General features: G+C 45.5%; 2 pseudogenes; both read left to right on the plus strand.

Moving 5' to 3' along the window:
* The first annotated feature begins 339 nt into the window (after positions 1–339).
* Positions 340–2,181, plus strand: LOC146171701 (uncharacterized; annotated as a pseudogene).
* A 30-nt stretch (positions 2,182–2,211) lies between these two features.
* LOC146171702 (uncharacterized) lies at positions 2,212–18,295 on the plus strand (annotated as a pseudogene).
* Positions 18,296–20,502: the final 2,207 nt, after the last annotated feature.

Consider the following 20,502-nt stretch of genomic DNA (forward strand, 5'->3'; position numbering starts at 1 on the left):
CTGCTTTATAAGTAGTCGTGAAAAGGAATCTAATGTGCCCATGGCTCGACAGGCGTCCTCAGTTGCTGCAACTGAAAAAAAGCAATACTTTGTTAAGTGCTGCGTCATACTATGGAGACTGTGATGTGGAAAGTTTTGCGGGGTATTCTCACAAAACTCTCATGCCTGGCAAGGCAGCTCGTGTCACAATAGCGCTGTGCAATAGGTGGAGTCGATGCGCTTGTTGCGGCAGTAGCAGATATTTTAGCAACTGCTAGAACACCCATCGATGTGTCTGCTTTTGAAAATGACCGAGCAAGAAGTCCTTGTACACCTCTCAGAGAATTTATGTTCCTGAAGAGGAAGTAAAGCTTGAACATGATGAATGAGCATATTTTGTGCCACTGAAGGGATTGATTGATAATTTGCTACATCATCCAACCTTTGCCTGCCTCTTGCAGTCTGCACTGTACACATCAAGCAATGGGTTGCTTAAAGAATTCACTGACAATACACGATTTCAAATGCACCCAGTTGCAAGGTCTCAAAATAAAAACAGTATTGTAATGCTTCTGTACTGAGATGATATTGAATTGGCCAATCCACTATACATGAAAAGAGCGCTGAGGCAAGCTAACTGTGTTTTATGTTTCTTTTGTGGACCTACCACCATCAGACAAGTCCAACATAGCCAACGTATTCTTGCTTGTAGTAGAGAAAGCAAATGCTCTTAAATCATTAGAAGTGAAACGTGTGCTCCTTCAAGACTTCATTTCCACCTTAAATGAACTTTACAGTGGCTGCATTCTGAAAACTGTCTTTGGTGAACAAGTGTTTTATGGTTGTTTTTTACTTGCCTACATTGGAGATTCACTGGCATTCTACAATATAGCAGGCTTTAATGAAAGCTTCAGCAAGAATGTACGCTTAGCATGCCGGACTTGCAAAGTTCCCACAGTTGAATATCATAACTTGCACTATGAAATCCAATGCCCCCTACGTACACAGCGAAAATATGAGCAGGACCTATTCACACTTAATGCAGGAACTTCAAAAAAGGACCGTGCTGAACTGTCGGCACAATACGGCATTAAGTCCAACTCGGTTCTTACTGAAATGGCTAATTTATTTATACTCACAGACTTGCTATATGACCCCATGCACAGTTTGCGAGAGTCGATCATTCCTCTGGAGTTGTCACTGTTTAGTAAGTTTATTGTAAGGGAGGAAGCATGGATGAGTTTAAGCCAACTTAACACTGCCCTGTCTCAGTTCTGCTTTCATAGACAAGTGAGTAAAAGTGATAACCCTCCAAGATTTTAGTCTGACTTTAGCTTTTTTTGTGCGGCAAGCTCTAGTTTGATACTACGTCTGCATTTTCTCTTTTTATTGATGAATGTATGCCTGAAGAGGCTGTGCAAGAGCCCCTTTGTGAATGGTTTAGGCTCCTGTGCATCATCACACAGCTGTTAATTTATCCTGTTATTTCCCCAGACGCACTTGGGGACATTGAGTGCATGGTAGCCCACCATATTGAACTTTTTGTGCAGCTGTATGGTTCCAACTTATTTAAACCTAAGTTGCACATGCTGGTGCGTATGGTGTCTCAAATACGGCGCTTCGGTCTTTCCAATCCTCACCGGACAATGAGGCTTGAAAGTAAAAATGCTCTTCAGAAGTCGAAAAAATTCTGGAATTTCAATAATATTCCATTATCTGTAGCCAATTACGTTAAGATGAAAATGTCCAGTGACCTGTGGATAGGACCAGGGCAGCCTAATATGAGCTATGCACAGAGAAGCGCTAAATCAGATGTAGGTGCACCAGTGTGCCTATCATCTGCTTTTTTTGCCTTGTGGACTGCATCCCTCTGCTGTTGGCTTAACAGCTATATGCGTTCAGCCTTTGTCTCTGGTGTCAGGATCTCAAATTCTGATGTGTGCTTGTGTTTGAACAAAATGGCCTTCGAATTTTTAGTACAGTAGAAACAATTGTACTTTGGGAAGGAAAATTTTCGTCACTCATCTGATCTTGGCCAAAGGTAGTTATTCACAATGAGTGAATGCATTTGTACTTATGAAGACACCGCATAATGTCATCAAACCTGAACTCCTTTAGTATTCCTGGCCATTGTATACTTATGCAAGAGATGACTGTTTGTATGCTATTACAAAATGTCTTCATGAGTCATACTTGTTGTAATGCTGGTTGCTTTCGAATGTTTTATTCCTGATGTTGCTTACTGAAAGCAAAAAAGATCTTGTGTGTGGTACTGCAGATTTTCATTGAATAAATACTAGTTTGCTTCCTTTTAGGAATTCTGAGACTCGCTCCATGCAAATATGCCAGAATTCTCCGAGTGTGTTCAACCAATCCTGCAAGGGATAGCTCTTTCGGACAGGTCAGAAAAAAAGCCGTCACGGCAGCTTTGGGTAAAAATGGCCCTGTTCCTGGAGTAAGTTTTTCTTGTTTTTCGCTGAATGTAGTGCACCTTGCTGATATACCGAGTGATCAGCGAACACTTTCAATATCTCCTTGAAAAACATTTGGAACACAAAAAAGTATTGAAGCATAAGAGCAATTGACAAATAGACATGTTGAAGGCAATTGCAATAAAGGATTAATTTGTAACTTCAACGACTAGGTTTCTGAGAAACCTATCAAGCTTTGTACTGTAGTTGCATGGCTGTATTGGGGTAAATGACGAGAAGTAATTTTTCTTTAATAAAAAAGCTAATTGCCGGTACGAACTCTCAGTCTTGGCGAGCATAATTGTCAAAACATTCGTCTGCTCACATAGGCAATAATTAGCATACATTGGAGAGGTCAGTGGCGGTGTCACATCAGTTTTCGAAGCAACATATAACCCTTATTTAATGAGCAATAAGCTTGGTGAGAACGTGATCCGCCATTATTGCTGTTACAATAACAATGGCATTCAGCCAAGCAATATTTGCTATTTTGCCATGTCATGCGCATTATTCCGCTTCGCTAGTAGTGCAATGAATACGACACTCATAGCTATCTACGTGAATGTCATTTTTGTGCGAACCAGCAAAAGATGGTGCATGATATAATCCAAGTGAGATGAAGTTTAGTGCTGTATTCACTGCAGTCAGGCATCAACAGACCCGCATTTCCATCTCTTTTTCTGTACATTTATCGCATTCAATTTCGGTTTTGTGCTGAAAAAAGCTCTGAGTTACTTTGAGATAGTGTATTAACGATTAGTTTTTTTTTCACCTTGTCTATTAGTACAAACTTTTCATTGGCACCAACCACCATATTTGGTTACTTTATTAGTTGACTAACAAATTTGAAGTAACTCGCAATAAATATGATTTAAACAATGGCTGCAGTATGTTGTACTTACCGTGGCTCAGAATTTGTTCCTGAAATATTTTTTGTATTATGACTGATATTTTTAGCAATTTTCCAAAGTAGCTGATGAAACGTTTCCTTCATTATAAGGGGACCGCATGACTTAATTTAGGGTTTAAAAATGCACTACTGCTCTGTAAGACGTCACAAATTAGGACATATGGTAGAAAATTTACAGATCAAGTGAGAGATTTTGAATCCACAACTGGTTTCCGAAATGCTGAGTTAAGCAGTCAAGTCACAATGCACTGGAAAGGCAGTCATGCAATCTTACTTTTTCACTTTTTGCGGTCCCTCTATTCAATGCTGAAAAAGCTAATCCATGCGATCAGCAGTTATATTTTGCCCTCAGCTTAAATCTTTCTTTATGTAAGTGGCCTATACAGATATTGCATAAATGCAACATTGGCTTTTCCCTATGGCAAAGTCTAGAAAGGAGCGTCTAGGTGCTTATAACAGACACATTATTTTTGTTCTAGTGAGCATAATCTTATAGTACTGGGGACCAAGGTGAAAGGCGCTCAATATGCAAAGTCCTTGGTGATGCACCTGCCTCAAAATATCCACTTCTTTTATGGGATGAGCAAAAACCTGACAGCCAAATTTTGGATACAAGGACTCGTGCTTATGTAAGCATACTTTGGCGTAGCATGATTTGTAAATCAAGGTGATGCTGCTTCTGGATGAGATTCCCTGTTCATACTGTCATTTCATGCAGTACTAATATGTATTCACAATTTAGGTCTGCCTCATAAGCTGTGGATGTCAAAGGGGGTGATGTCTTTATTTCCAATTGACACATGTGAGACTGTCTGCTATGGTCTATTTTTACTTACGTATATTTTTACTCCTGTGTTCAACACAGAGTTAATGATATTGACACATGCCATTCATAGACGACGAAGATTTGAACCGGCGATTCGGAGAAGACGACGAGCGAAACAGTGCTCCGCTTTCGTGCTGCCCTGACTGGCTGTTGGTGTTCTCCGGTGTCAGAGTGCCAGAGCGCCTTCTGTGTAACGTTACGTTACAAATCTGGTGGAGGAATTGCCAGGTATCGATCCAGTCCTGCATAATCAACCTGCCAATACGGAGCTTACCCCCGTACATCAACGCCTCGGCCGCCGCCTACGTGGAGAGCCCTCTGAATTCGGACCCCTTCCGGCCGCTACCAGGACGACGCATCCTCAGACGGCCGTCGAACCTGCTGCAATGACATCTGAGAGCAGGCTTCCCACCCACATCCTGTGTCATCAGCCGCGAACACACCCCTCCTTTCATGGCGACGTGTTCGAGGACGCCGAGGACTGGCTTGAGAACTACGAGCGAGTTGCTCGTTACAACGGGTGGACTGATGAGCGCAAGCTCCACAACGTGTAGTATCAACGCCGCAGTATCAACGCCGGACCATAGTATCAACGCCGCAGCTCCAGCAATGGAGCCGCAGGGTCCTCGCATGGAGGGCCTCGCATGGAGCCGCATGGGGCCTCACTACTCCCCTCTGCCAATCTACCAGCGACCCCGTCAAGTATGGCGGCCCCGGGACCGTCGCCCCCTGTGCTATCATTGCGGGGAAGCCAGTCACCTTTACCGGGCGTGCCCGTACCGCCGCGTCAACATGCGGGGTTTCACCTCGGAGGAACTCCACCCTCGGAATGACGAACGGCCTACTGAGATTGCAAGCGACCTTGCAGCGCGACAGTATCCCGTCACGTCCGGTTACCAAGAGCGTCGGTCTACGTCCCCGAGGAGCTACCGTTCGACAAGTCCCCACTCTTCCCGACGCCGCTCCTCTCCCAGCCCTAGCCGGGAAAACTAATACCAGCTGCCTTCGGAGGCAGGGTCGCTGATGTCGGGAAATGTGAAGATCCTCCGTCATCGTCAGGCCGACCCGACGAGATTTCGCTTGTGTCAGGTAGCGACAGCATCCGGCATGCTACCTCCGATTTATGTGTAACAATTGATGGAGTGGATGTCACCGCGTTACTCGACACTAGTGCTAATTATTCAGTAATGAGCCATGGTCTCGCCCGAGAATTGAAGAAAGTTTTGACACATTGGTCCGGCCCGAAAATTCGCACAGCGGGAAGCCACTTGATCGAACCTGCAGGCAAGTGCACAGCGCGGATCGGCATCCGTGGTTTTGTGTATGTCGGAGAATTTATCGTGCTTCCTGAGTGTTCGAAAGACTTGATCCTCGGTCTAGACTTCCTGCAGACCAACGGCGCTGTCATTGACCTGAAAGAGCGCGTGTTTCCTTTTCGACGAAACGAGCCGTGGCGCGCATTGAAAACGAAGATCCGGGTCTGAACGTTTTGCGTATAGTCGACGATGACGTGAGGGTTCCGGCACGTTCTAGTGTGTTGGTTCTTGTAAAGCATGACTTATTCCACGATTACGAGGGCATCGCGGATGGGCACCTTCCGCTACTACTCGAGAAGGAATTAGCCGTGGCTCGAGGACTCGTACAACTCCAGAACAGTTGTGCTACTGTCCTCCTGACAAATTTTGCTAAGGAGATGCGGCATCTCGCCAAGGACACGGCTGTTGCCGTCCTTCAGGATGTTACTGCCTTGCCTCATTTATGCACCACCGGAGCGAACCCTAAAGAGGAGGCCACACCTTGTCATGCTCTGCAGACCGTTAAAATTAACCCCGACTTGAGGCCCGATCAGAGGAATCTTCTTTCGGCTCTTCTGAGCGATTTCGCAGACTGCTTCGCCACAGGCTCTAAGGTTGGTCGTACTCCTGTCGCCAAGCACCGAATCATCAGCGATGAGACCGCGTTACCGGTATGCCAGCGCCCGTACCGGGTTTCTCCTAAAGAACGTGACGCCATTAAAATGCAAGTGGATGAAATGCTTGCGGACGACGTGATCCAGCCTTCGACGAGCCCATGGGCATCGCCAGTGGTCCTTGTCAAAAAGAAAGACGGCCCCTTGAGATTCTGTGTCGATTACCGAAAGTTAAATAACGTGACTAAAAAGGACGTCTATCCGCTGCCCAGGATTGATGATGCCCTCGACCGACTACGCGACGCCAGGTACTTCTCCTCATTAGACCTCAAAAGCGGATACTGGCAAATTGAGGTGGATCAGAGAGACCGAGAGAAGACTGCATTTGTGACGCCCGACGGCCTATACTAGTTTAAGGTGCTTCCGTTTGGTCTTTGCTCTGCACCGGCCACGTTCCAACGTATAATGGACACGGTTTTATCAGGTCTGAAGTGGCAGTCGTGCTTGGTGTACTTAGATGATGTCGTTATTTTCTCGCCTACTTTCGAGCAACACTTGGACCGGTTGCGCATCGTGCTTCAAGCACTCAAAGGCGCGCAACTAACGATCAAGCCTGAGAAATGCCACTTTGCTTTCAAGGAACTACGCTTTCTCGGCCATGTTGTCAGTGCACAGGGCGTTCTCCCTGATCCCGAGAAGACTACCGCAGTGTCAAATTTTCCACGCCCCACCGACAAAAAGGCACTTCGACGATTTCTAGGTCTTTGTTCATACTACCGACGCTTCGTCCAAGGTTTTTCTAAGATAACTGAACCACTGACAGCACTAACCAGAGAAGGCATACCCTTCCTGTGGGGAGACGATCAAGAACAAGCCTTCCAGGAGCTTAGAAGCCGCCTACACAGACCCCCAATACTCGCCCATTTCGATGAAGACGCCGCGACCGACGTACATACTGATGCCAGCAACGTTGGCCTCGGCGCGATACTCATTCAGTGGCAAGGCGGAATAGAACGGGTTATCGCCTACGCGAGTCGAACACTCTCACGATCAGAGGCGAACTATTCGACAACAGAGAAGGAGTGCCTTGCGGTAATCTGGGCCATCAGCAAGTCTCGACCATATTTCTATGGACGACCCTTCCGTATTGTCAGCGACCATCATTCCTTGTGCTGGCTGGCAAGCCTTAAAGACCCGTCTGGACGCTTAGCTCGTTGGAGCCTCCGTCTTCAAAGAGTATGACGTCACTGTTGTGTATAAGTCGGAACAGAAACACCAAGATGCGGATTGCTTGTCACGCGCGCGGATTGTTTGTCACGTTACAATATTAGTCCCAACATTTGTGAAAGCTCGTTAACTTGAACCACGATATTTCGAATTTTTTGATAATACGGAATACACTACTTGGTCCCGCCAAGCTCTATAGAGATATGTGTATAGAAAAGCCCGTTAATTCGAAAGCGAGTGTTCCGATAAGGACAATTGGAACTACGCGCCGCTGCGTCTGGGCGGCTTAAGTGGCACACAGCGCATGGCCAAAAAAAAAAAAAAAGCTCCTCCACAGAGTAAAAGGCTGCGCATTTCCTACATGAGGAGAGAAGATGGAACCAGATTGGATTGGATTGGAAAACATTTATTGTCAGCAATGAACGATTTGTGGGCGCTACACTTAGATGGCCTCAAGACCGTTGCTCTCGGCGACCTTTTGAGCCCACTCAGTAGCCCGAACTTGCGTTAACGGGTCTGAGCTGGCCAGTATAGCCTCCCACCGCTCAAAAAAAGGGACTGGTAGTAGGTCCGCTGGTGGCGGCGCTTTTTTGCAGCTCCATAATATGTGATCATATCCTGTTATTTCGCCGCAGTGTTTACAACTTGGATTGTATTAAGCTGGGTACATGTGCGCTAATTTAGAAGGGCTGAAGAAGGCACGCGTCTGGAGCCGACGCCAGATTACTTCTTGCTTTTTGTCTAGTTTCTTGTCTGGTGGAGGATATATCCGCCTTTGTAGTTTAAAGTGATTAGTGTAGTCATGAAATGAGATTAGTGCATCTCTCGAGAAATTGGGGGAATCAACCTGGCTCACTGCTCGGCTGACATAACTTCGAGCTATACTGTGAGCCAACTCGTTTCCTTTGTTCCCCGAGTGTGCCGGCACCCATATTAATTCCACCTCTTTTTGGTTCCAGTCTTTATATCTTAAAATTCGCTCTGTCTCTTTGGAGATCATACCCCTCGCAAAATTGCTTATAGCAGATTTTGAGTCGCTAAATATGGTAACCGCTTTGGTGCTGACCATCGCCATGGCGACAGCCGCCTCCTCCGCAGTCCCTGAGTAGTTGGTTTTTATTGAACCTGCCATTAATGTTTGCCCTAGTCGTTCACGCCCACGATAGCAAAAGAGTTGCCTCCTTTGTAATCCGCCGCGTCTACATAAACAGTGTATTTAGAGCCTTCTAACTTGGCCTCAAAGGCCTTTCCTCTTGCTTTTCTCCTGCTTTCATGAAAAGCAGGGTGCATGTTTTTTGGTAGCGGTTTAATAGTAAGTGCGTTCCTTACTTCAGTCGGCAGTTTTACTTGTGCATTTCTTTCCGGGGTCCTATCTTGTAGTCTTAATTTACCCAGGATTTTCCATCCTGTGGATGTGGTGGGGAGCCTCTTTACCTGTGTTATTATATGTGCCTCGCATAGTTCCATGGTGTTATTGGACACCCCCAATTTAAGAAGTCTTTCCGTAGGGGTGCAGTGGGATAGCCCCAATGCTGCTTTATATGCCTGCCTTATGATCGTTTCAATTTTGTTCTTTTCTGCCACCCCTAGCTTGAGGTAGGGGATGGTGTACACTAATCTGCTTATCACAAAAGCCTGAACAATTCGGCACAAATCTTTCTCTTTGACCCCGCGTCTTTAGTTGGCTATTCGCCTTATCAACCTGGTTGTCATGTTAATTGTTGACTTAAGTCGATTTATTATTTCTGTGTTCTTTCCATTGCCTTGTATTATCAGTCCCAAGACCCTGATTTTGTCCACTCTGGTTATCGGTGTGCCATTTAATTCCACCAAAATGTCTTCAGCGTTGATACTGCGTTTTTTTGTCCCTTGGATCACCAGAAGTTCCGATTTCCTTGGTGAGCATTTCAGCCATGCCCATTCCGCATATTCTTCAACAATGTCGATTGACTGTTGAAGATTTTCTTGTATTTCCCCATCGTTGCCTGTGCAAGTCCATAACGTGACATCATCAGCATATAGCGTATGTTTCACCCCTTTCACGGTTTTCAGTAATGGTGGGAGGTTATTTAACGCTAGGTTGAAGACGAAAGGGGAAAGAACTGGGCCCTGTGGGGTGCCCTTGTCTCCTAGCCTAATTGTTTCAGACCTGATGTCTCCAAGGCTTATTTCTGATGTTCATTCGGTTAGAAAATCCCTAACGTAATCGTAATTTGACATTATCAAACACGAATAACAGAATAAACAGAAAGTCTTTGATAATGGAACCAGATAAAACCGTGGAAGAGTGGGTAAAGTGTAAATGGCGCCATTACTAGCACGGCGGCCGGCTGCTCCGGAGGGTAAAAAGGCCCCAATATAGTCCGACGTTTTCGACGCGACTGGCAGAGCCGGCAACGTCGGCCATGGTACCATATATATATATATATATATATATATATATATATATATATATATATATATATATATATATATATATATATATATATATATATATATATATATATATATATATATATATTACTCTATGACGGTACGTCGACTACGATGGGCGCGTCAAAACACTGCCGCCTCTACAGTCTGGCGCGGCTGGCGTGCACGGTGCCACAAGACGCCCTCGAGGGCTGGTACACTTTCGTGTGCATTCTCGAGCAGACGACAGGGCACCTGCAAGGAGGGACTGGCTGCCTACCGAGGCACTAATTACTGTTGTGATCAAGGCAATGATGCGATGTGTTTACTGCGAATGTTCAAATGGCACAAAGCATTTACAGCCACCCGTGGAGACGTCCAGCCCAGCAACGGCCTGAGCCCGACGGCTACGGACGGAACGACGATTGTGTACGTGCGTTTTACTGAAAAGTAATTATAAGTTAAGTATATGTACGATTACAGAAGAGTTAGAGATTACACAGTAATGAGGATCACTTTCTCGGTCGGACGCAGTTCCTGTCGAATTCCATCAATTTCGCGAATTCCCTGGTGGCTGAGCCGCTGACGTTCCGTGGGGCCTAATCGAGTATGGCCTTCGATTCCGACGTGTACCGGTCACAACTCTATGCGAAGCCACTTCCGAAGTTTCTGGTATTCTTCCACTGAATGTACTGCAGATAAGTGAAACACCACCATCGTTACACCTCCTAGAGCAATGCATTAAAACGGGTATGGCACACGTACGTACTGCAGCGAAGAACTCACAACTGTGCCCGGCCGCACTGCCGACAGATTCCATCCCAGGCATTTTTTTTTTTTCCTCTGAACGTCTCTGAGGTCAATCCGCTTGGTATTACGGACGCAGGGCTGCCCTCAAATGCCTTCTAGCAGGTTTTCCGCAACAGTGTCTGAAACGCGCGGGCGGTCGCTGCCTACATAGCAAGCCGCCATCTTCACTGCAGGTGAGGAATACTGGTATGCGTGGCTGACACGGCGGACGCGGTCGGCGAGAAATAGGCGAGATTCTATTTGCGTGTCGGCGACGTCAGGCCGCATCGGCTTGCGCTCGCTACGTCCATCACGCCGTGACGTTGGATTATAGACCTCGGTTTTTTGCCGACGTAACGTCGTGGAGGCCGACGTGCACGCGCGCTTGCGTTACGTCGGACTATATTGGGGCCTTAAGGCTTGGCGGCCGCGGTGGTGCACCTGCCTACCCTCTCTTCCGCGCAACCTCCGAAACTCGCAATACTCGTTACTTCCAGCACTAATTCGGAAATACGGATAAGTACTGTCCGCGCGGTCCCAGCCAACGGCCATGAAAGGCTATGACTTCCGACGGGCGCTACCAGTTACTTGCGAAAAACTTTTTTTTTTTTTTTTTTTGCGAGCGTCGTCCCTTTTTTCACGCATCTGTCGCCATCGGAAGCACGCGGTCAGCCGCGATCGTGACGCCAGATTTTAGCATCGTTCGTTCGCTGCAAAAAGCGTTTGCTGCTGTCACGCGTTCCAATGATAAAGTGATAGTAGACCGTGTCCGCCAGTATCACCCATGGCACGATAAGGCGAGCGTACTGAAAACGAGGCTTGCACAACCGGACGAGCGCTTCCCTCCTTGCTAGAGTTAACGTCGAAAGGTAAACACACCGTGATGTTATCGCTGCGCAGCATCTTAGCGCACTGCCATGAAATGCGTTGTGGACCGTGACGGTGCGAAATGAAGGGAAGCGTTGACTGACGCTTTTTTTTTTTTCGAATTCTTAGGCAAACATCAGATTTGGGTAGGGTCATTATGGGAGTGGGTTCGTTACGCGAGCAAATACGGTACATATACCGAAATACCAATATTGTTCTTTCCAGTTTTTTCGAGGCCATTCGATAATGCGAACATCGGATAATTTTTTTCCTCGGTCCCGTGAAGTTCGACGTAACGAACTTTTACTGTGTTGTCAACCAGTAAGTACTATATAAAAATTTTCTTTCATTAGGCAAGCAACATCAATGATCTATATTGATATGTATTGGCTACTTGCAAAGTTTATTCAGGTGTTTGAAATATATGACTATCAAGGCTGCCCACACCAACGCAGTTAGAAAAAATGTGTATTTGTAATTTACCATAAGGAGGCTGTCAGAAGCCCGAAAGGTGCAAAAGCACAGGAGGATGAAAAATGCAGCACTAGTGACTGATTCTATGCCTGCTCCAGTGGTCACAAAAGAGAATGCTGTTGCCGAGCTAGAGGTTAGCTCTAATACACAAATCTGATGCCATAAAATTGGATACATATACCTCATATGGGCTTCTTATTGTGACGTGTTTCAGGCCTTGGGATCTGTTGACCTGACAACAGTGGCACTCGACGTAGAATGAATACGAATCCTGCTTGAAATAACGTACGAGGACCGTTGCAAACGCCATGATGATCCCTGCCCCAGTATTCTTAAGCAGAAAAAAATGTAAGTGAATATTGCAAGAATATAATCACAGAGCATTGCCATATAGCATGCTGCAGTAAATACCAGGCAGCTGATTACAAATTACGATTTGTGAAGAAATGAGGCCTTGTGATGTGTTAAAATATTATTGAATTTATTACAACCCCAATTTAATTGCACTCAGATTGAGTTGCGTTAGGAAAAACATTTATTTCTTTTAATAATTCATTCATCTCACAGTTTCTTTGGCATCCTGGCTTTTCATTGATGAGCAGCTCATTTTTTATTGTGATCAAATCCTCTTAAAAAATCTCGTGTCCTTTGTGTACCATGTTTCACTCTGGTCGCCGTGGCCAGGGACCTAAAATCTTAATTTCACTCAATGGGCGTCCATCTAAATGCTCCAGCGAACGGCAATGACACTTCCTTTCCTCACTGTATATCGGGCAGCCTCCCAGGCACTGCTCCGCTTTATGAGAAGCACAGGCCTAATCGAAAGACTATGAGTTTGCTATGACATGACTGTAACGTGATGTGATGTGGCGTGTCTGTTATGTGACTGTATTAACTTCAACTATCCTTCTCTCACAACTTTTATATCCATTCATCCCCTTCCCCCAGTGCAGGGTAGCAAACCGGTTGCTTTTACTGGTTAACCTCCCTGCCTTTCCTCCTCATCTTCCTCCTTCTTCCTTCCTCTTTCACTCTGGTGAGAATATCAGCCATGCTTTAAGTATGAATTGTTGTTTACTGGCTCTAATTTAACATTCCACAGATCCCACTGCCTGAAGAGTTGCAAGTCACTGCACCTCACGTGTATACCTGTGCTGAACACACCTGCGTTTATAATGGAAGTACTAAAGAAGTGATCTCGATCAGCAACGGCAGCCTAGAGCGTGCCCTCATCATCTGCTTGGTGATGTATTATATAAAGAACCTCGACTATCTGCCGGCGTTTTCCGCTATACTCATCCTGCTGCAGCAGATTGCCCTGCCAGACACTATATTGCAGCGTAGACTATTGACAAACCAACATAAGAGCCTGTTCATGCTCTTGAAAAAGAATAATATGTTGTAATTTTCTAGACAGAAATTCTTTCAATTGTTCATTTTTAATATGTTGAAGTATATTTTCTACAGCTGAATTCAGAAAGTATTTTTTTTTAACTGCAGTACACAAGTTGATGTACTTATGCGAGTGTTTTCAAGTTTATAGCACTGTTAATGTTACAAGTTATTGTTGTGACTGAGCATCTCTTTTAATAAAGTGACTGGAGGAGTTACGAAGGACTTTTGTTTGCATATTCTCGGCAAGTTGTGCTGAATTCGCTGATGTTACGCACCTTTGAAAGCTCTTAGGTACCTACATGTATGTATGTATGCAGCTTAGCCAAGATGTTTAAATATGCCCTTTCTTGGTATCTTATTGCAGTCATTTTAATCTTTCTTTTAAGAAGTGTGATAAAATATGAGATCACAATATTGCCATCTGTGATGTTTTTACCATTTATATTTTGTGTGTGTTGTATCCCTCACAAAATGTCAAGTTGACATGGCGCTTGGTCTTGAATAATTGGGCTTTTATTTTGTTCATTTTGTAGAACAATTACAGTGCCCATTTTTTGATTACATTGCAATAGGTGTCATATGCTACAGACAAGCTCTTTTCGATGCTTTATTGAGTTGCTTGTTCAACGTGGTTCTTTGTGACATGCCAGCAGTAGTGCTGTAAAATGGGCCCACATTTCTGTGCCTTGTGAGCTCATTTATTGTGACATTGTTTTGAAAAAGTTAGCAAAAATGGTGTTCAGCATACCTGCATCTTTTACATTTCTCAATTTTTCTTTAATGTACACAACATTTGGGAAGTTTTGTTGTTTTGTATTTCCTCTACTGTTTTGATGTTGCAGTCAATGAATAATTTGACTACCATATGTTTGTCATTTTTCTCCTTTCTAAAACCATTATCTTGCTTGGCCAGTTCTTGTTCCATTCAAATCGAAATCCAGCAGAGCTCTGTATATCATCACCTTCAGCAAGTTGGAAAGATATTTTTGCCATTATTAGGCCATCTATTGTGGCGTACAAAGGTAACACATTTTGGATCATGTGAAGTATGCCTAACTCAATGATCTATACTTTTGTAAAGTTTACAGCACCAAAAAGGTGTGTAACCTATTACCCTTTACCATTTGTAACTTTTACAAAGATAAAAAGTGGAAAGGTTACATTCTGTAACATTTAAATTATAGGTATACTTCAATGTGAAAATGTGTACCTTTACAAAGATTACCCAAAGGTTACCATGTTTAGAGCGTAGGACGCTTAAGCTGGCAGCTGTGCTTTCTTCCCCATTCCAGAAGGTCCTAGCGGCTTCCATCGCAGTCTGTCGCCAGACGGCCTGGAGTCCGTGTTGACGGAGGTGAGGAGGCACGAGCCGAGCCGCGGTCAGGGGCGCGTAATTGGTCGCGCTTCTTTCGCGACGCTTCTCGATCCTCCCGTTTGAGCCTCTCCTGGTCCGCCACAACATTTGCAAAATGGCAACCGCGGCCTTACACGCCCAATCATAAGAAGATTACTGGGTTCGGGTTTCATTTAGGAGTTTAACGTCCCAAAGAGAGTCAGTCTATGAGAGATACTGTAGAGGAGGACTTCGGAAATGTCGACTATCTTGGGTTGTTTAACGTGCATTGCCATCGCCCTGCACACGGGCGCCTTACTTTTCGGCTGCATCGAAAAGGGCCGTCGCGAGCGGCATTCGCTTCCGCATTCATGATTTCTGGGATTTTGTTCCCTGCCAAGCCGAAAATTCACAAAGGGCCGCGGCTTTTCGTCTGTAGACATGAAGTGCGCATGTGCAGTCAATGTTTATAGTCAGTGCGTGGCAGCGACGTAAATGCACGCAAATTTCAGGGGGTACACGTAGCTTGCCGTGGCGTCCATCTTTAATATCAAATGTTATTTTTTTTTCTTTCTAAACAAATCAGATGCGTTCCTTTAAAACAGAGTTAACGGCGTTAGGAGATTGTAAAGTTTATAATAAACTATTTTAACCCGTAATTTTCGAGTACTAAGAAAATATCACTAAAACATTCACCAAAGGTGCTCGGTCTTTTTGCTCTCACGCTAAGATTAACGCCGGACCCAGCAAGCATTCACACACTCACGCACACGTTGCATAACGCTTCGTATAAATTATGCGCAATTTATAGCATTTTAGGGGGTTCAAAAACCAAGGCATGGGTAGCATAGTTTCTTGCTCTTACCTAGAGAGAAAGCTGTGCAGCCATCTATGGGATTTTGCATGGAGCTTGCTGACCACCCCTTCAGCCACCATGGGCGCCCAAGACAGAATGGGGCACATAGCTACCTGGTAAAGAACTACAACATTTGGCCAAAAGTAATGCAAAAGTAAACGTTGTACTAGAATAAAAATGTCATAGCATTCAATATCGTTTCTATAAATTGCAAGAAGCGAGCGAAACAGCACGAAAGTGTAAAATTTCTCAAAAACGAACAATGGCTCTCTTTCCTATTGGCTAGGTATTGAGCTTTACCGAAACCAATATTTCGCACCTAAAGGGGTACTTTAAAAGGAAAAAAATATTTGAAAAATTTTTATGGTTGCCCAATTATTTTAGGAAGTTTTTAGTGCCATTCCGAAAAACAAGAATCTGTTATTGGCGTCGTCTGTTTTTGCGCCTTCGCTACTATGGCATTTGCGCTCTATTTTCGCTTCTCGGAATGATTATGACGATGATGATGACGGTAATGACACAGCTTAGTAATGCCGCTATGTGTTCAACCCCCCCCCCCCCCCCCCCTCTCCTCCAAAAGAAAAAAAAAGAAAAATCTGACTGTCCCGCAGTAAGCAGCACACTGGCCCGTGATGATTAGCGCTAGCGCGCCCATGGTGGCTGAAGTGCAGAACCGTCAGCTTTCCCTCTAGGTAAGAGTAAGAAACTCTGTGATGGATAGGATAGATAAAAGGTGTGATGGAGGAGGGAAGTATAAAATAAAACGAGGAGGAGGAGGAGGATTGATGTTCTGGTCGGGGATGGAAGAAAGGGGGGTAACGTGGTGCTTTCAACTGTCTCCTCTATTGAGGGAATCACCGCCGTTGCACCACACGGGTAGTGGGAAAAAATGTTTAAAATCAGTGGACGGCTCTAGGAGAGAGGTGCGCAGACAGCATAGCCGCGTAAAGGTTCGAAGTTTACACAACGCAGAATTGGCACTGGCACTGTGCTTTAAAAACGAGCCGCGAGGTTTGCGCCGTTCAACAAACGCTCGAGCGCACGCAATGGCCACTAGGAAAAGTGAGCTCCCCGGCAGTGGTCTTTCGCCCGAACTGGCAAATTTGGGACAAACACAGAGGAGGTGTTCTTCGATGGTTTCCAGAGCACCGCAATCACTGCATGAACCGTCGCCTACAGACCGCAGATGAGCTTACCGGCGCAACGTCACTCGACTCGCGGTTTCTTTGTCTCAACTGCGGAGCTAAGCATGTGAGTCGCATCGTGAGACGCGCCTGAGTCAGCACGCATGCTGCTATTCCATGAGGGGCCCCGTCGCATCGCGGACCGTCTGGTATTCCCGGCAGCGTCAAGTAGCCAACTCTGCGTACACCTGTTTCCTATCCTGACCGAGGCCGCTGTTTCGGAAATCACTTTCGCCGCAGTTGGCAATCCCGCTTCGGGAGGTTGCCGTCATATACCTGTCAGCCGTGGCGCCTTGTTCTCCATTTCCGACCGCGCCTGCTGATGTTGGTCCGCTTGTCTTCGTTACCGCCAGTGCGTCAGAATCGGCTTCTTTACATCCTGTAACTTCTAGGTTTAAGATCGTGTCTCCTCTTAAGTTTTACCTTGATCGCTGCTTGCAGCGTGGTTTTGGGTGTACCTGACGTGACGTTCACGGCCTCGGCTAGCTGATAGCACGCGGGCGCTTTGGCATCTATGGCTCGCGCAGCGCTTTCTGCGTCGTATGCGGTCCGGAGAGGCGCCTTTTCGCACACACCGATTGACTCATTCGACCTTTCCCTGCTCAATGCGCGCGATACGGTCCATCGGGCACTTGACGTTTGCGTTGGTCCTCTCGTCTCGCGTGAGGGTGAATGCGTTCACTTTCGCAGTGTAACATTGGCCGCCGCGGCGCTCTGCGCATTTCTGCAGCTTGGCCTGCTTCACGCTGGATCATGTGGAGTCCTGCTGAATTAATCACGTCATAGTCATATAAATCTAATTCCTCTATGTTAATGTTTTGCAGAGGGTACGTATATCATCCGAACTTCCTTACATCAACTGACTAGAATGGAATGCGCTCCATGTAGCCCGGAAGCTCAAAAGCCTCAACAACCTCCGCGAGCTCTGCCACCCGATGTAATCCAAAACGCACGCGGCCATCTGGGCATGAATCCGTGGTCTGCTTACCGCGCTGCAGCTTCGACTGGGTATTTCAATTTGACATGCATTTCTCAGTCTCAGACTGTTTCTTCGGTTGGCTTCTTCTTCTCTAATAACTTTAAAACCGTTTCAATAAGGCGTCCTCGAATGGCTTGCTCTAATTGTTTTTTTTTTCTGATTTCTACTTCCGCTAAAGTCTTAAGTATTGAACTCTGGCCTTCACGCCTCGATATTTCTTCTATCTCCACCTTTATAATTTGTAACTCGGTCTCTCCCTTTTATCCGCTCCTTCGCCTTTGTCTCTCGGCGGTTACTTAGCAGGGCAATGAGATCCGGAGATCTAAGGGTAGTGTCAAGTGCTGACCATTAAATGCACTCCTCCAAATCCAATTCTGTGAATAGCTCCTGTGAACACGCTTCAATGAGAGCGAAGAGCTGCGTCTCCTTGCCTCTCACCGATCCTGGCTGGAACGAGGTGAACAGTACAGCTCTCGCGTATCCCTGTATGCGCCAGAGAAAATTTCAGGTCCCTGTCTTGGCTGCGTTGCCTGCTGATATCATTCGTGACGGGATTGGTTGCATGGCGCACTCTTTATGCAGGAGGTTCACGTCAGCTCACTGCTATCCGAGCGTGGCATGGCTCTCTTCCACCGCTACGCCTACTCGATCGAGGACGGGAACGAGCCGTTCGACTCCACTTAGGTATGAAATGCTGAAAGTTCTATAGGGAACAGTTGAATGCGCTGCTTCCCATTGCTTCCCATCTCTGCGTGCGATTTGTCAGGAGGCGGGACGCATCGGACGAGCCTCGGAAGTGAAGTGAGAACTCGTTCTATTCGCTACCAAACCATTTAAACGGGGTGGTCATCACAGTATAGCCATAATGAATGTCACACATAATATATTCAGCTGCACGGCGCTGCAACCTTTCAAAGGTTTTCCAAATAAAGCAGTCATTGGCAGCTGCTCTTACAAATGGTCGATGTAATGTGCGTTTTCTTTTTCGCTCCTGCACTGCCTGGAATTCAGCCAAATTCAGCCAAGTTCCACAGCGATTACCAGACTGCGGATCATGTCACCAGTGGTCTTATGGTACAGCACCTGCAGCTTTAGCTTCGGGAGGTGTGGGTATGCGTCCCACTGCCGGCAGGTTATTAACCGATCTCCGCTGCGGCTACAAACCATCGCTCAGCGTCTCAGGGCCCACAACTTGGAAAAGGAGCCTATACATCTTCAAATCCCGTAACTGTCTGCTTCAATTCGTCACAATGGGATTGCGGTACGTGGAGGAAAGATTTTCCGTCTAGGGAAGGTCTTAATGTTCTTTCTTATGCATTTCACTCCCCATAATAACTAAGCACAAGGCTGGGAAACCATCCACCCGATAGGCGGCACAGGGGACCGAAGCTGGTACCACTCTTGCGGATGCTCTGCTGTAAAGTCAACAAAGTGCTCCGCGACATCGCCTCGGTGGCTTCACAGTATTGCTGTCGCTCGGAGGGAGTTAAGTCCAAGACAGGTGGTCCGTGCGCACTCAGAACAAAGTAGCTTAGATTTAGTTCTTAGCATACATACGGCTTGCTGCTCATACCTGACGCGTTTGACCTCTGCATGCATGGCAGTTGAGTTGTGAGGCTTTCGCTTCCAGGATCTTTTCACAGAGTAAATAACATCCCTTAAGTATTGCGCTCGTCGGCTGGGGCGATCCTCTCCTCGCACTCTCTCAAGACCGCTGGCAACACTGGAAAGCACGAAAACCTCCATGATATGATAGCCAGAGATGGGCATTTGACCTCAAAAAGTGCAACCTCACCTCAACCTCAATAAAAATTTCTTGACCTCACTCAACCTCAACCTCATGCTTTGAGGTTGAGGCTTGACCAGGTGACATCACCTCAATTTTTCTGATGTCACCACCGACCTCACTCAACCTCACCTCAAACTCAAAGTGCGAGTTTGAGGTCGATTGCGCGACCTCAAAAAAAAAATTAGAAAAGATTTTTTCCTTGAGAACACTAACTATGAAACGTCAAGGCACAGGTTCTGTGCAAGTGACACGCCAGAATGATGGCAGAAATTTTAAATAACATTGAATATGATGAGGCTTACTCGTAAAGTACAAAAAAAAAATTGAAATGAACATTTGCCGGCGAGGCTACTGATTTATAGCAGGCTGACTTAATAACGGCAGCATAATTGGTCAGTTTCAACTCTTTAAATTTTATTTTTATAATTTGTTTTGATATGGTGACTTTTGGCCTAATTCCCGCTGTAATGCTTCTGCGTCCTTGGCGCTGCTGGATGCGAACACCCGAAGGTCTACAGTGAAACGCCGCACATATTTGTGACCGTCAAACAGTGTTTCCTCTATGACAAGCAAGTAATAATTTCTTGGTGAAGACAGTTTTCAGCGATTTGAAATCGAATCGTATGACAAAATCACAAGCAATCTAATGTTTCTTCAGTGTTACGTCTCTGTTACAAAAAAAAAAATAAATAGATCGACCACTTACGTATATATGGAAGTTGTAGTACCATAACATTCTTTTATAATAATAATAATAACTTTATTTCACCACCACAAAGTACATGGTGGCAGGATGCCTACAGTAAAAGCTGCCTCTTGGGCAGCTTGACAAGGCCACAGGCACCCAGCCGTTTACTTTGGCAGCAAAAGTAGTACACAATATTTAGAAAAACCACAATACATGTATTACAGAAAACTACATAAGCACATGACAAGTATTCGTCACAAAAACAAAAATAAAACCACATACATAATTATTCACATGCAAAATAAAATCACCATGTAGAATTTTTACTTTCATAATGGAGTGTCGTTCAGTAGGAAATATTCAAGCAGTTTTTTGTATGAGGTATGTTCAAGTGGGATATTAGTGAAATGAAGG

Source organism: Amblyomma maculatum, unplaced genomic scaffold (assembly GCF_055883805.1).
Source record: "Amblyomma maculatum isolate TAMU_Amacu unplaced genomic scaffold, ASM5588380v1 scaffold_18, whole genome shotgun sequence".
Taxonomy (NCBI): domain Eukaryota; kingdom Metazoa; phylum Arthropoda; class Arachnida; order Ixodida; family Ixodidae; genus Amblyomma; species Amblyomma maculatum.